Source organism: Corylus avellana, chromosome ca4, assembly GCF_901000735.1.
Source record: "Corylus avellana chromosome ca4, CavTom2PMs-1.0".
NCBI classification, from domain to species: domain Eukaryota; kingdom Viridiplantae; phylum Streptophyta; class Magnoliopsida; order Fagales; family Betulaceae; genus Corylus; species Corylus avellana.
In genome coordinates this window covers 29,942,671-29,956,714 of record NC_081544.1, presented here as the reverse complement: position 1 = coordinate 29,956,714, position 14,044 = coordinate 29,942,671, and the positions used below count along the sequence as shown (strand labels likewise).

At 35.0% G+C, this 14,044-nt stretch overlaps 1 pseudogene; it reads left to right on the top strand.

Annotated features, from left to right (window-relative positions):
- Positions 1-311: 311 nt before the first annotated feature.
- On the top strand, positions 312-5,070 carry LOC132179573 (probable metal-nicotianamine transporter YSL7; annotated as a pseudogene).
- Positions 5,071-14,044: the final 8,974 nt, after the last annotated feature.

The following is a 14,044-nucleotide window of genomic DNA, read 5'->3' as shown; positions in this document are numbered from 1 at the left end:
TAGTGATATACTGCCTACATCAACAGTGACGCCGGTAAAGATATCACTACCCATCTTTGATTAGTGCAACTGTCAACCAGCAATTGTGGGACCATTTGACTTTATTAAGATTCTCAATTGGGATTCTCTTGAGAATCATTATTGACAACGTTGATTGGTTCACTCCCCCATTTTACGTGACAGCATGTAACTGTAAACCCTATACTTTCTCATCATTACGATTCCCCTATAAATTCAGTGTCTGATCCAACTATTTATTCGTATTAGCCTTCTTTGCAATTCAGTACTCTGGAAACCAGAGAGACCAATAGATGGCTAGAAACTCTAGCGGAGAGAGAGAGAGAATCGAGTTTGATGATGAAGGAATTACAAAGAATAGAGATGATGGCGGTGGTAATCAAAGGATTATGGTGGAGAGGGTGTTTAAAGATACGGAGGTGCCGCCATGGACGAAGCAGATAACAATAAGATCTATGGTGACGAGCTTTGTTTTGAGTATTATATTCAACTTCATTGTGTGCAAGCTTAATCTAACCACCGGGGTGATTCCGTCTCTTAACGTTGCGGCCGGATTGTTGGGATTTGCGGTTGTAAAGGGATATACGACGTTGCTTGAGAGGTGTGGGCTCTTGAAGCAGCCGTTCACTCGGCAAGAGAACACTGTAATCCAAACATGTGTTGTCGCGTCCTCCGGAGTCGCATTTAGCAGTATGTTCTTCAATGTTTTTTTTTTTTTCGTTCTTTTTCTTTTCGTTTGATGTTTGTTATATATATATATTTGGTGCTTTTGATAATCCAGCCCTAATTGGAAAAATATGGTTGAAAAAGTTCTTAGTTGGTGTGGTGTGGTAGGACAATTAGGCAACGTTGATTATTTTCTCAGTTGCATCTCGGAATTTGATATTTGATGGCACCCTTTTTTTTGTAAGGGATGATAAGAGGGATACTCATTTATTTAAGTATCTTTTGATATGAAAATCAATTTTTAAGATTGACAAACGGCCTTGTATAAAATTATGATACAAAGATCATTGCACTTGACCCACTTGAGCCGTCATTTGAAACTTTAGGATCATACATTTGTGACAAATGCAAATTCCAAGATGTAAAAAAGTACACAACCACACAAGACACCAAGATTTAAGTAGTTCGGTTTAACAAACTTATATTCGCTGGCGGAGACGATCCAGGAGAAATTTACTAACAAAATAGTAGAGTAGAAATTTACTAACAATAGAATGGAGTACAAAGAGTAGTATGAATAAAACCACTCAAACCCAAAAGCCTCAATACACCCTAATCTTACTCAAAAGAGAATTAAATACAAAAGAGAAAATATTCTCTAAAATTCTCTAAGCTTTTCAGCATTCCAAATGTGAGATCAAATTGAATAAAAATGGTGTATCCCTTCTTCCTTCAAAACACAAGTCTCTCTCTCTTTTTCCTTAATGACCCAATGGCTTAAATAGGAGACAACAAAGCCTTTTTGTCAAAGCTTCTAGAAGAAGTTTAATGAATAGAGAGACAAAATGGACGCGTGTGAGAGAGAAAAACTTAAGTCAAAAAGTATGGGTGTAAAAGTAATCATAATTGTTTGGGGCCCACGATAAGGTTGAAGAGAAAATGCAAGTCACCTCTTCTAACTCATACCATATTACGTATCACCCAATAGTACCACACACTTATTAGTATTTAACGTCTTAACATTATATCTATACATAGAATCAAGACATTTTAATCTAGCCTGATTCGACCATAAAATTGTAACCAATTTAATCTCATACTCGACAAGTTGCATCATATCTCATACTTAATATAGTGGTCGACTCTAATACCAAATAATACAAATTTTAGATAAAACTCACTTTTAAAAATAGAAACAAGTGCGTGCCCAAGAATTTCGGCTTAAGCAATATGAGAGACACTCTTAAGATTCTAACAATTCATTATTAAAGTAAGGGATAGGCGTAGTCATTCCTTCTTTGTTTGTTCTAAGCAAATTTTATCTTTTAGATGAACATAATTTATTACTTTGACCTATAGATTTATTGTTGTGAATTTAATTTTGAAAAATATTAGTGTTGATTGTGATAGCATGTACTTGACTGTTGAGTACCCTTTGGTTTTGGATTATCTAGGTTATCTCCAATTTAAAATTTTATTTCTAACTATTATTGAAATTAAACCTAGCTAGATCAATTTTTAATTCTTAAGCAATCAATCTAAAGGATGCTAAATGAAGTTGTATATGGATGCAATGATGTACTTCCTTGAACTTCTGATCTTTTGAAGCAAAGGGTTTGTTTGATAATATATATTTGACATATTATTAGGTGGCACTGCAAGCTATCTGCTGGGGATGAGCCCTATAGTAGCTGGTCAAGGAGATGGAATCAACACACCAATCAACGTGAAGCCACTCTCTCTTGGTTGGATGATTGGATTCCTCTTTGTCGTGAGCTTCGTTGGCTTATTCTCTATTGTGCCCCTAAGAAAGGTTAGAAAAAAAAAAAAAAAAAAGCATTGTTTTAGCTATTCAAAAAGTAATTTTTTTTTTTTTATTATTACTATTATTTACTTTTTTAATACACTTCAACAAATTTTCTAAATGAATACAAAAGAAAAGAGAATTATATAGTGCATGCTTATCTAAATATAAAAAATCATGGTACGTAACATTACCTTGGTTTTAAAAATTCTGAAGAGAATTTTGTTGGAGTAAAATTTTTGGTCTCATTAACTAAAATTAAGGTTGTAAAGTGCATTATATTACACCTTGCGAAGGTGGATTTTAGTAGTTGTCCGCTCATTCAAAATGAGTGAATTAATCCGCCCATAACCGCCCATGAACAGATAACAGAAGTTAAAAAACCGTTCATCACCTAGACACCACTATGACTAAAATATAACGATTTTGATGTTTTAGACAATCTGTTGGAGATGCTTATAATAGCTAAGTTGTTCTTGAGATAATATGTAATTAATCTGTATTCTAATTTTGCCCTGTTATACCCTAATTTTTCAAAATGAATGTCTCGCAGATGATGATCTTAAAGTACAAGTTAACCTACCCCAGTGGGACTGCAACTGCATACCTCATCAACAGCTTTCACACCCCCAAAGGAGCGAAGCTGGCAAAGTGAGCATTCACATATTTAATATTTGCATTATTATAATAATCTTTAATTTGTATTAACATAATCATCTAATGCATTGATCATCATGTTCATGAATACACAGGAAACAAGTTGCTGTGCTCTTTAAAAGCTTCTGCTTTAGCTTTCTGTTTGCCTTTTTCCAGTGGTTTTACGCTGCTGGCGATGATTGTGGGTTTTCAAGCTTCCCTACCTTGGGTCTCCAAGCCTATCAACATAGGTCTACCCTTTATGTCAAATAAAACGACTTCGTTTAATTTACAAGCTAGAAACATCATTATCTCGAATATTAACTCTCTCTCCCTCGCTCTCTCTCTCAGGTTCTACTTTGATTTCTCCTCCACGTATGTTGGTGTTGGAATGATTTGCCCTTACATGGTAAACATATCTTTGCTTATTGGAGCCGTAATCTCGTGGGGAATTATGTGGCCATTGATTGAGCACACAAAAGGTGACTGGTATAGTGCTGAACTAAAGTCAAGCAGTCTCCACGGCATTCAAGGATATAGGGTGCTGCTCCTCCCTACACTATTAATGTTTTTTTTTTTTAAAAAAAAAAAAAGGCCAATGAAACAAATAATTTAATTTGATTCCAATACTCTTATGTTATAATTTGACATTTCTCTCTCTTGTTCATCCTAATAGGTTTTTATTGCTATTGCCATGATGCTTGGTGACGGCCTTTTCCATGTTGTCTATATGCTGATCAAAACTGCAAGCAGTCTTGCGGCACTTAAATCTAAGAAGAATCAATCTTCTATTATTGTTGATCAGTCAGACTCTGATGAGATTGAAAACTACGATGAGAAACGACGGACGGAATTTTTCTTGTCAGACCAGATTCCCGTTTGGATAGCTTTGCTTGGATATGGTATCCTAGCAGCCATATCCATTGTTGTAGTCCCCTTCATCTTCCACCAGTTGAAATGGTACCATATATTGGTTGCTTATGCCATTGCGCCCGTTTTGGCTTTCTGCAATGCTTATGGGTGCGGTCTTACCGATTGGTCTCTTGCCTCCAACTATGGCAAAGTTGCTATCATAATCTTTAGTTCTTGGGTTGGACTTGAAAATGGGGGAGTTATTGCTGGCCTTGCCTCTTGTGGTGTAATGATGAGCATTGTTTCTACAGCTTCTGATCTCATGCAAGACTTCAAGACTGGATATCTGACTTTGGCATCTCCTCGCTCCATGTTCTTTAGCCAAGTTTTTGGTACAGCCATGGGTTGTCTCATGTCGCCTTTGATCTTCTGGTTTTTCTACAAAGCATACTCTGTTGGCGACCCAGATGGATCCTATCCTGCACCTTACGGCTTATTATACCGCGGGATTGCCCTTCTTGGAGTTGAGGGTATCAATTCCCTTCCCAAAAATTGTGTCAAACTTGCTGTCATATTTTTCTGCGCTGCTATTGCCCTAAATATACTCAGCGAGCTGTTGAAGTGTTATGAAACAAAGTATAGGATATATAGGTTTGTTCCGAGCCCAATGTGCATGGCCATCCCATTCTATCTCGGCGGATACTTTACTATTGACATGTGTGTTGGGAGCTTGATTCTCTTCTTGTGGCAGAAGAAGAACAAGCAAAATGCCAATGACTTTGCACCTGCTGTGGCATCTGGCCTCATTTGTGGTGATTCTTTGTGGGGAATTCCAGCTGCTATTCTCTCTCTTGCCGGCGTTAAAGCTCCTATTTGCATGAAGTTCTTGCCTGCCTCTAAATCACAAGGTTGATGGCTTTTTGATTGGTGGCCATTGATGCTTTGCAATTTATTTGTACGTACATAGGCCGGTAATAGTAAGTGGTTTAGGATATTTTAGGCCGGTAATAGACCATTTTCCTATTGGTTAGCAATTTATGTTCCTTTTAAGTTAAAAATTGAGATTTTCTAGAACTTCTCATACTTATTTGTTTATGGCGCATTAGCCCGTAGAAATCTTTCTGGAATATTATATAGCACCTCATTTTCAGTGTATTGTGAAGCTAGCTAGTCCAATCATCAATAACAAACAAAAGTATATATGTATGGTTAAGTTTAGATGCAATCATTACTACAATAACGCATGCTCACTTATAATGACACAAAACATAAGATTTATTGACAATAAATCATGAAATACAAGGCCATAAATTTGAATTTCTCATTAATAATTTAACCATAAGTTGTCGAAACTACTTTACTTTTTACAAGGAGATTGGTAATTACTTTTTTCCCAAAACCGCTCATTCCCATCACATTTTTGAGCCAAAATACTGATTGGTCAATTATAGCCTTCCACACTCTCTTTTACCATCAGACTTTTCTCTGCAACCTTATCTCTCTCTTACGGAGCTGCTCTTTTGTATTATTAGCTATGTGGGGCCAACATCATTGGTCTTTTTAAGAGGATTTATCACATTGTCATATATTATGGGTTCTTGAAAATAGAACGGAGGAGACCAATCTTTGTGTAGAAAATCAGATGTGGCAGTTACTCAGAGGATCAAAACAAACAAGAAGCAACACAGCAAAGAAGGAAAGGAATACTTTTCCTTTCTTTTGGGCAGTGGATCGGTGTTACAAAAACAGAAAGAAAGGCAAGAAACGTGAACCCACGCTTGCAGAGAAAACAAAAGGATGGGAGCTGCACTTCTGTCTTTATGCAGGAGATAATTATGAAGAAGAAGAAAAAGAAGGAAAGCACCTTTCCTTTCTCTTGGGCAGCAAATGTGTGGGCTAAAAAGAGAAACAAAGAGTTGATAAGAGCTGAAGGTGGGGACATCACGGGTGGATAAAGTTTCAGCCAAAAAGGGAAGCCAATATATTGTTGCTCTTTCAAAGCGCTAGTGTGCAGGTGACGCCAAAGAAGAAACAAGACCAGAGCCAAAGTAAAAACAAAAGAAACCAATATTAATTTGTTTGATTGTTTTGCAGCATCACGTGATGCCCCAGCTTCGGCCTGCAGTTGCAATCAGGCGAGAAATACAACTCTTTCTAAGAGAGAAAAATATATATGTGGAATAATAAACAAATTGGAAGCACAAGGCACCAATCTTCTATGAAATAATAAACTCTTTCAATTAAAATTAAGAGATTTTAAAATTTTAAAAATCTTGTTAAATCGCATGTATTTCGAGAGTCCCTTTAAAGTTTCTCCTTTTTCTTTTCATTTTAGCTTTGGTTCTTTCCTTTAAAAACCGGTTCTTCTTCGTGATTGTCCATTGGTTTTGTTGCTTCTTCTCTTCTTGTTTGTTTTGATCCTTCAAAAGAGCAGCTGCCCAGCTTGGCCCTCTGTTTTCTGCAAGATGTATGCTTTTTTTCTTGCAAAACATTTGTCTTGTTTTTGTTGACCCTTGATTTGCAGTCCTTCTATATCTTCTTGAAGCTGGCACTGATTTACTTCACCCCACAAGGATCAGGATTGATCTCTTCTTGTTTTGTTTTCTTGCAATTTAATTCTTTGACTTTGCTTGCAAGTTCAGTTTGGTCCCACGTTGATTTCATTGCCTATCCAATTTAAACATCCACACACGTATCTCATTATTTTTACTTGCTAAAAATTTTACTGCTAATTCCTACCTAAGCTAATTTCTCGCATTAATACATCATTTAAGCTCAAGTTCATTAATTGAACAATATCTTAAAATTAGTTGTAAAATATTTTATGAATTATGAATCAACAATTCATAATCTAGGTACTTAGTTACTTAATCATTGCATAAGTATGAATTTGTATACTTATGTGACTATAATTTGTACTTGATTAGACTTATGATATATATATATATACACGAGTCGAGTCTTATACAAGCTTGTTTATGAAAGTTGATCCGAGTTTATATTTATCATTTAATAATCGAGCTTAGATTCGTGTTTACGAACGGTTGATAATAGGTTAAAAGTGTGCATTTCTCTTATTAATATTAAGTATTATCATGCCTTACTTTGTATCAATTCTTCTATTTTATATTTAATTGTTGAATATTGTTCAATTACTAATCTTGAGCTTAAATAATGTCTTAATGCAACAAAATATCATTTTGTACTTGATAAATTGGTAAAAAAAAAAAAAAAGGGAAAGGAAAAGGAAAAGGAAAAGAGAATTGTGGAATGTAGCAAAGCAATAAACAAATTCCACGAAAAACAAAATTCAAAGATTTCATCCTCTCCAAAGAGACTACGCAACAAAAGACTTTTATTAAAGGACATAGATAGCTATAATTTAAATTCACAATCATACATAACCCAAGTAAAAACTTAAAGCATTATAACGTAGATAAACTTTCAAATGTCGAGGTCACAAACTACTCATCAAAATATGATACATATCACATTCTATTGTTCTGAAACATAATTAAAGTCTACACTTAATAAGGTACACAATAAAAATGATTTCAATTATATCCTGACGGGTGGGGCCATCAGGATCCCACATAAACTTGAGCCATGCACATGGGATTTAGGTGCTCAAAAATGATATGGATCAAGTCCTTCACAATAATTGGATGTCTTTCGGGTTCCATCTTATGTTAAACTATTTATAGCAACATAGGTACATATATATGAGAAAAAAATACAATAGTAAGTTCGACGACTTAGTGAGTATAAATGCACATGACATACACGTCATTATATGATGAACTAAGTTTTTTATAAATCACATGCAATATTATGAAGTCACAATTTATCATTAAAGATAATACAATCCTTATCAAATCCCTAATTTTAGGATAATTCAAATATGTTTTACCACAAAGGTTGAACAAAAATAGGCCACTATATGCAAAAAATGAAAGCTAACTACGGGCTGAAATTGGCCTATATTTTAAATAATACGACAAATGCCAAATAAATTGGGCAAATAACTGTCCGAAGATAGATATGGGTCAACAAATAACCAACAAAAGACCAAATAACCGGGCCAAAGAGTCAAAATATGGACAATTAAAACCCAGGAAAATCCAACGAACAAAGGCAGGATGCGAGAAGCAGTGCATAAAGGTCCATACCCATTTATTCCAACTTTTAATGCTGTGAAGCAAAGGCTGTCTAGTTTAAGCTTTAAGCTTGGCTCACGGGTAGGGGCCAAATTTTTTCCATTATTAATGGGTAGGAGAAAGGGGTAGGGACCGAAGAATTTTATGGGCTGGGCAACAGCCCCAATTCATATAGTTTAGGCAATTTCAAAAGATTAGAGGCGGGGTTTAGGGAAAAAAGCCTCTTTTGCTACAAGATACCACCTCTGTTGGAAAGTCTCTTTTTTACCCAAATGGGCCACCATATTTGCCCTCTCCTACTATGTTGCACATGACGTTTCTATAGAAAAAAAGTCCTAATATGCTTCTTCCACTGTTCCACTGAAGATGGGTGGCGGAGAGTGACCACTCTCTCTCTCTCTCTCTCTCAAAACAAAATGAAGCATAAATTTTCGCTCATTTGGTTATTTCTCACGTACGCTCTTCCCCTTTTTGTGTTTTTTTCTTTTCTTCTTCCTCATCTCCTTCCACTTTCTCTTCACACGCACGCATGGCTGGGAGTGAGAGATGCTGAGATTGAGAGAGAAAGAGATGCAAAGTGAGAGGGAGAGAGATGCACATGTCTATCCAAAATTGACATGTGCCGACGCGTGGTGTGCCTTAGGCAACGTGTGTGGCGTCCCTTCACCCTTCCACACTGGCGCCGACCTTTTTTGGCGTGGGAAGTGCTAGAGAGTCAAATAAATGAACACAGAAAAATTTTCAAACTGACGTGGCAGACCATGAGTGGCAGACAAGGGAGAGAGAATTGTATTCTTTTTAATTTAAAAACTCTTGCTACGCCAGTTTGAAAATTTTTCTGGATTCATTTGTTTGGCTCCCTAGCACTTCTCTTTTGGCGTTTCCCAACTGACCACCTGCATCGGCGCATGTCTCTCATGTGCCGCCACGAGCTCTTCCACCTTTGCTTCTAGTGTTACTGTTTTATGAACTTAATTTTTTTTTTTCCCTACTTTTTGTCATGTATTTCCATTATGTTATGTTGTGTAGCTATCTATTTAACCCGAACCTGTTGGGCTTTTGACTTTGTATCTATGTAAGATATATTTTTTTCGCATGTTGGGTCTCTTTCTAGTTCATTGAAGTGTTAGTGGTCTGTCTAGATTGAGTTTTTAAAAATAACCTGAACCGATTGGCCCTCAAACTTTATGTATGCGAAGGAAACCCTTTTTCCACTATTTGTTTCCTAATAAATCTTCACAATTTCTTTCGAAACTTGTTAAGATTTAAGTTTTTATGGGTTTTATCCATCTTGGAGCGTCTCGGCTTTAATCGGCTACATTCGCTAGTGCCTTTCACTTTTCTGGTCTCCTACAAGTTCATTGAAGTGTTAGGGGTATGTTTGGACTGGATTTTTCAAATTAGCTTGTATTTATTTATCTGTTATAATCTCTTTTGATTGAATGGATGTGCTTACAAAAAATTAATAATAATAATAATAATAAACTTTGAATCGTCTATCAAATTCCCATACCTATTCCATGATTAATGGACATATAATCTCGAGAGCATCACTTTCCAAAATGACATTGCAAAGGCCAGCTCTTTACCTAAAATCATAACCTTCCATGCTGCATAAGCCTTCGTCACAATGGATCAATGATAAATTTTTTAGAACACATTGTTGTTAGAACCCTTCTCTCATGCTCTCAAACAATAATGCCCACGCCCATCGGTTTTCTTGACTAAACAAAAGCCGAATCCCAATTAATTTTGAAAACACCACAGGAGTCAAGAAGGAGCCGCACATCGTATCACATTACAATGCACTTCTCTAAACTTTTTTTTATAAAATTTACTTTCTAAATACCGGGTTATAGCAAAAAAGGCTACAAATGCTTTCTACCAACTCAGCGACATCGAAAGACTAATCGAATCCTATGTTTTTGATGGTATGTCCCTTATTTTTTTTTTTTTCTCTTGTACGTATCCCTCCAAAAAGGGTCTCTATGGTACTTTGATACAACTCATATATATTCATCATAATCATAATTTACGCGGGAGATAGTTTATGTCACACTTAGAAGATATTAACAGACTTGCTTATATCTATGTATGTTTAGTTATTAGGGCATTTGTTCCAACGATGGAGCTGCATTCTCTTTTTGAACAAAAGTATGAAATAGCGGAAGCTCTAGTAGTGGCACTAGACAAGGTATTTTTCTATTTGCTAAATTGGCTTAGAACTGGCAAGTTATTTGGATGTAATAATCTTTTTTTCTTTTCTTTTTTTAATTATCTTTGAATTTGATTACATGCACAGGCCATGTTAGCATATGGGTTTGAGATAGTTCAAACTCTTATTGTGGATATTGAACTAGATACACTAATGAAAGCCAAAGCACAAAAGAAATTGGAGATTATGCGTGCTGAGAAAGATGCAAATGAGAATGCTCAAGCACAGAAGAAATTGGAGATCATGTGTGCCAAGGGAGATGGAAATGAGAAAACCCAAACACATAAGAAAATGGAGATACGAGGTGAGGATGATGAGTCGAAATATCTGGTTGAGGTTGACAAAACTCAGGACCGTCGGATTGTCAGGATTACTACTACTAAGAAAAGTTAGAAAGGGTTAAAATTACTATTAGGTTTACAACGATTAATAGAAATTAGAAATTATGTTAGATTAGAATTTATGTTAAATTAGAAATTATGTTAAATTATTTATTAAAATTTGTGTTAAAGAACGATTTTATTTAATAAAGATTAATAGTTATCAATTAGGTTTTTCAATTAGTTTTATTCTTATGTTTATCTTTAGTTGGATATTATTTATCTTATCTTATTGTAAGTGTTTATTTAAAAATAGCAGCGAATTAATGAAATAATATGGGAAATTTATTTTAAAATGCCCAAAATTCCTCCAAGTATCTTGCCTAAAATTTCTCAAATTTTGCATTACCTGCAATTAATTAATACTCAAGGACCTTGAAGCAAAGCTTAATATAGCGAGAATAACTTGTATAAAGTTCTTGGCACAAATCAAACCTTTGTGCCTTCCAATAAGAGCTCGACAAATAAACGTTGAACACCTTAAAAAAAAAAAATAATAAGTAAAAACATCTTATTTTTATTCATAGTGGTTGCTGAGGGTGGCAGTAGCGACTGCAAAATTTGGCCAAATGACTACATCAAAATTTATTTTAAAAGTACCCATGGAGGAGGAGGGACCCACTCGGCTGTCCCAAGCTAGAAATCTGGAATCGACACACAACAATTAGTTAGGCCGCAACAAATTAAAGCTTTTATCCAAGAGACAAAGGGCTGTAAGGAGAAAGCAACTGTGTCCAACGGTCATTGGGAATAATGCCACATAATCCTAGCAAATGGACAACTCAAAAAGAGGTATTGCATGGATTCATCAGCCCCTGGCTGAGAGGGCAGCAGTCAGCAGAGCAAATCTGGATCCAAATGAGAAGCAAACTTGAAAATATTAGGTCTAATCGGCAAAGCATTTTTTGTGGAAGATTTCTTGGTCAAATCAGTTGATAATAACTTAAATGTGCACAATTTTTTATTTTTTATTTTTTATTTTTATTAAATTAAGTATTATTATAATTATTTTGCACAAATGTTTGCATTTTATAATTAATAGTGAAATTGTGTTCATCAATAATCTGGAACTTAAAATAAAATATTAATGCAACTAATCACTTTTAGTAGGAATTGTCAAAATTTTAACAGAAAAAAATAGGAGTGGCTTATATATTGGAAGTCAGGTGATTGGCGTGTTCAAAGGAGGGGATGAAAAATCTTACAACAAGACAATTAGGACAAAAAACAAAACCAAACAAAACAGTGATGAGAAATTTGCTCTTTCAAAATCCGAAATGCTCCAGTGTTACAAAAAAAGAAATTAAAGCAGCTCTTTCACAAGATGTGCAGCTTGTGGGAACCAAAGTGCAGCCAATAATCTCACTCTGTCTCCTTCAATAAAACGGAAAAAGATAGAAATCAGCTTAGAGAAATTCAGACAAAACCTGCTACTAGCTATTTGGGTTTGTATTTCTCTCTCTTCCACTCAGTCTGGGGGAATGGGGAAACCTGCTACTAGCTACAAATTGGAACAAAGAAGAAGAAAACAAAACTTGTTTGGGTTTGTATTTCTCTCTCTTCCACTCAGTCTGGGGGAATGGGGAAACCTGCTACTAGCTACAAATTGGAACAAAGAAGAAAACAAAACTTGTTTGATATGGGTGTCAGCGTGTGTAAGGATGAAACAGAAAAATGTTTTCTTTGATATGGGTGTCAGCGTGTATAAGGATGAAACAGAAAAATTTAGGAACAAGACAAATTTTGGCGAGGTGTGAGATGAAAGATGTATAGAGAGAATTGGTTGTTTGATGTTTCAGACTTGGTTTATTGGTTTATAAAATTAAGTTAGCTTTATTCTTAATTTATACCTTAAAAGATTATGTGTTTTGAATTTTATAGGTATTAATTAATACTTAGGTATTTTCTTTAAAAAACAAATCTACAACTTGATTATATGGCACAATATGATTGGATTTCTTAAAAATTATATATATCTAATTTCCAATCAGGTAGTAAAAATTTATTTCTATAAAATTTGTTTCTAAGCGTAGCTAGCTAGCAATATTCCTCTTTTGTTTATAGAAGTGATCGAGTAACACCCGTACGTAGTAACTTAATGTAACTATAACTACTTAAACAAGATTTTATGAAAATATTACGCCCAATTGCAAATATTTTTCAAATAAAATATAAATTTTTTAAATAAAATGTATTTTGGTGTATAAACAAGATGCGTTAAGTGGAAAAGGGAGCAATGCACTGTTTTGAAAAGCTAATTTATCCTGCGGTGTAACTTACTGAAGAAGGTGGCATTGGGCAATGAATGTATGACCAAGTTGAAAGTGCTTAAATTAGCTTAGAAAGAAAAAAAGTGCTTGAATTTTTTGACCTGCATGAATAATTAATCATGGCACATGCATGGCCCAGATGAAAAAGGGAGTGACTATTGGAAAGTTGTGCACATCCTCCTGAGGGGGAAAATTCTCTCCATTCTGAAGGGTCTGTATTGCCTGGGGCATGCCTGTACAAAGTTTATTTGTAACTGTAAATGATCATATTTACTCATTAGAGTGATGATGATGGCATAGGAGTTATGTAGTACTTGGGGCTTTTTTTTTTCTTTCTAAGCTTGGGGCTTGCTTGAAGCTAGCTAGCAATGTAGACCTCAAATTCTCAAATCTCAACTAATTCGAAATTTTGCAGATTTGTTTGAATATCATTTTTGGTAATTGATTTCACCTACCTCATTTCTCATCAAATAGCATCTTGTGAAAAATTAACAATATTGTAAACATATATAGTAAATGCTCTATAATTACTATATCATTTTTCTTTTTCTTTTTTGGCGTTTACATAAGACAGAAATATAGAGGCGGCACGCAAATGAACAATTTTGAACAGAGCTAGAGTGGGACTGAATGAGGTTAATTAACTTGATATCTTATACGTACGTACTTGTTGCCCGTAAAACATTACAAGCAATAATCATTTAATTTTGAACATAGCCAAACATCAAAGCATTACAAGCAACTCGATCTCTTTCTGAGATTTTATAAAATAAACTTCTAGCAACATCAAAACCGCATTTTTCATACCCATATATCGTAACTAGCTATTTGCCCATCTAACACTAACAACATCATGTTTTGGCATCTGATTTAAACATATGATAGGCATCTTCCAATATTTGCCATGTGTTTACGCACCCGTCAATCATTGTGTTCCAAGAGAATTCTCTAGCAAGCATTTTCCCAAAAAAATCCCATGCAACAGTAATTAAGCTCCTCTTTAGATTGCGCATACTCACTAATCATTAAATTCCAAGAAATCAAAT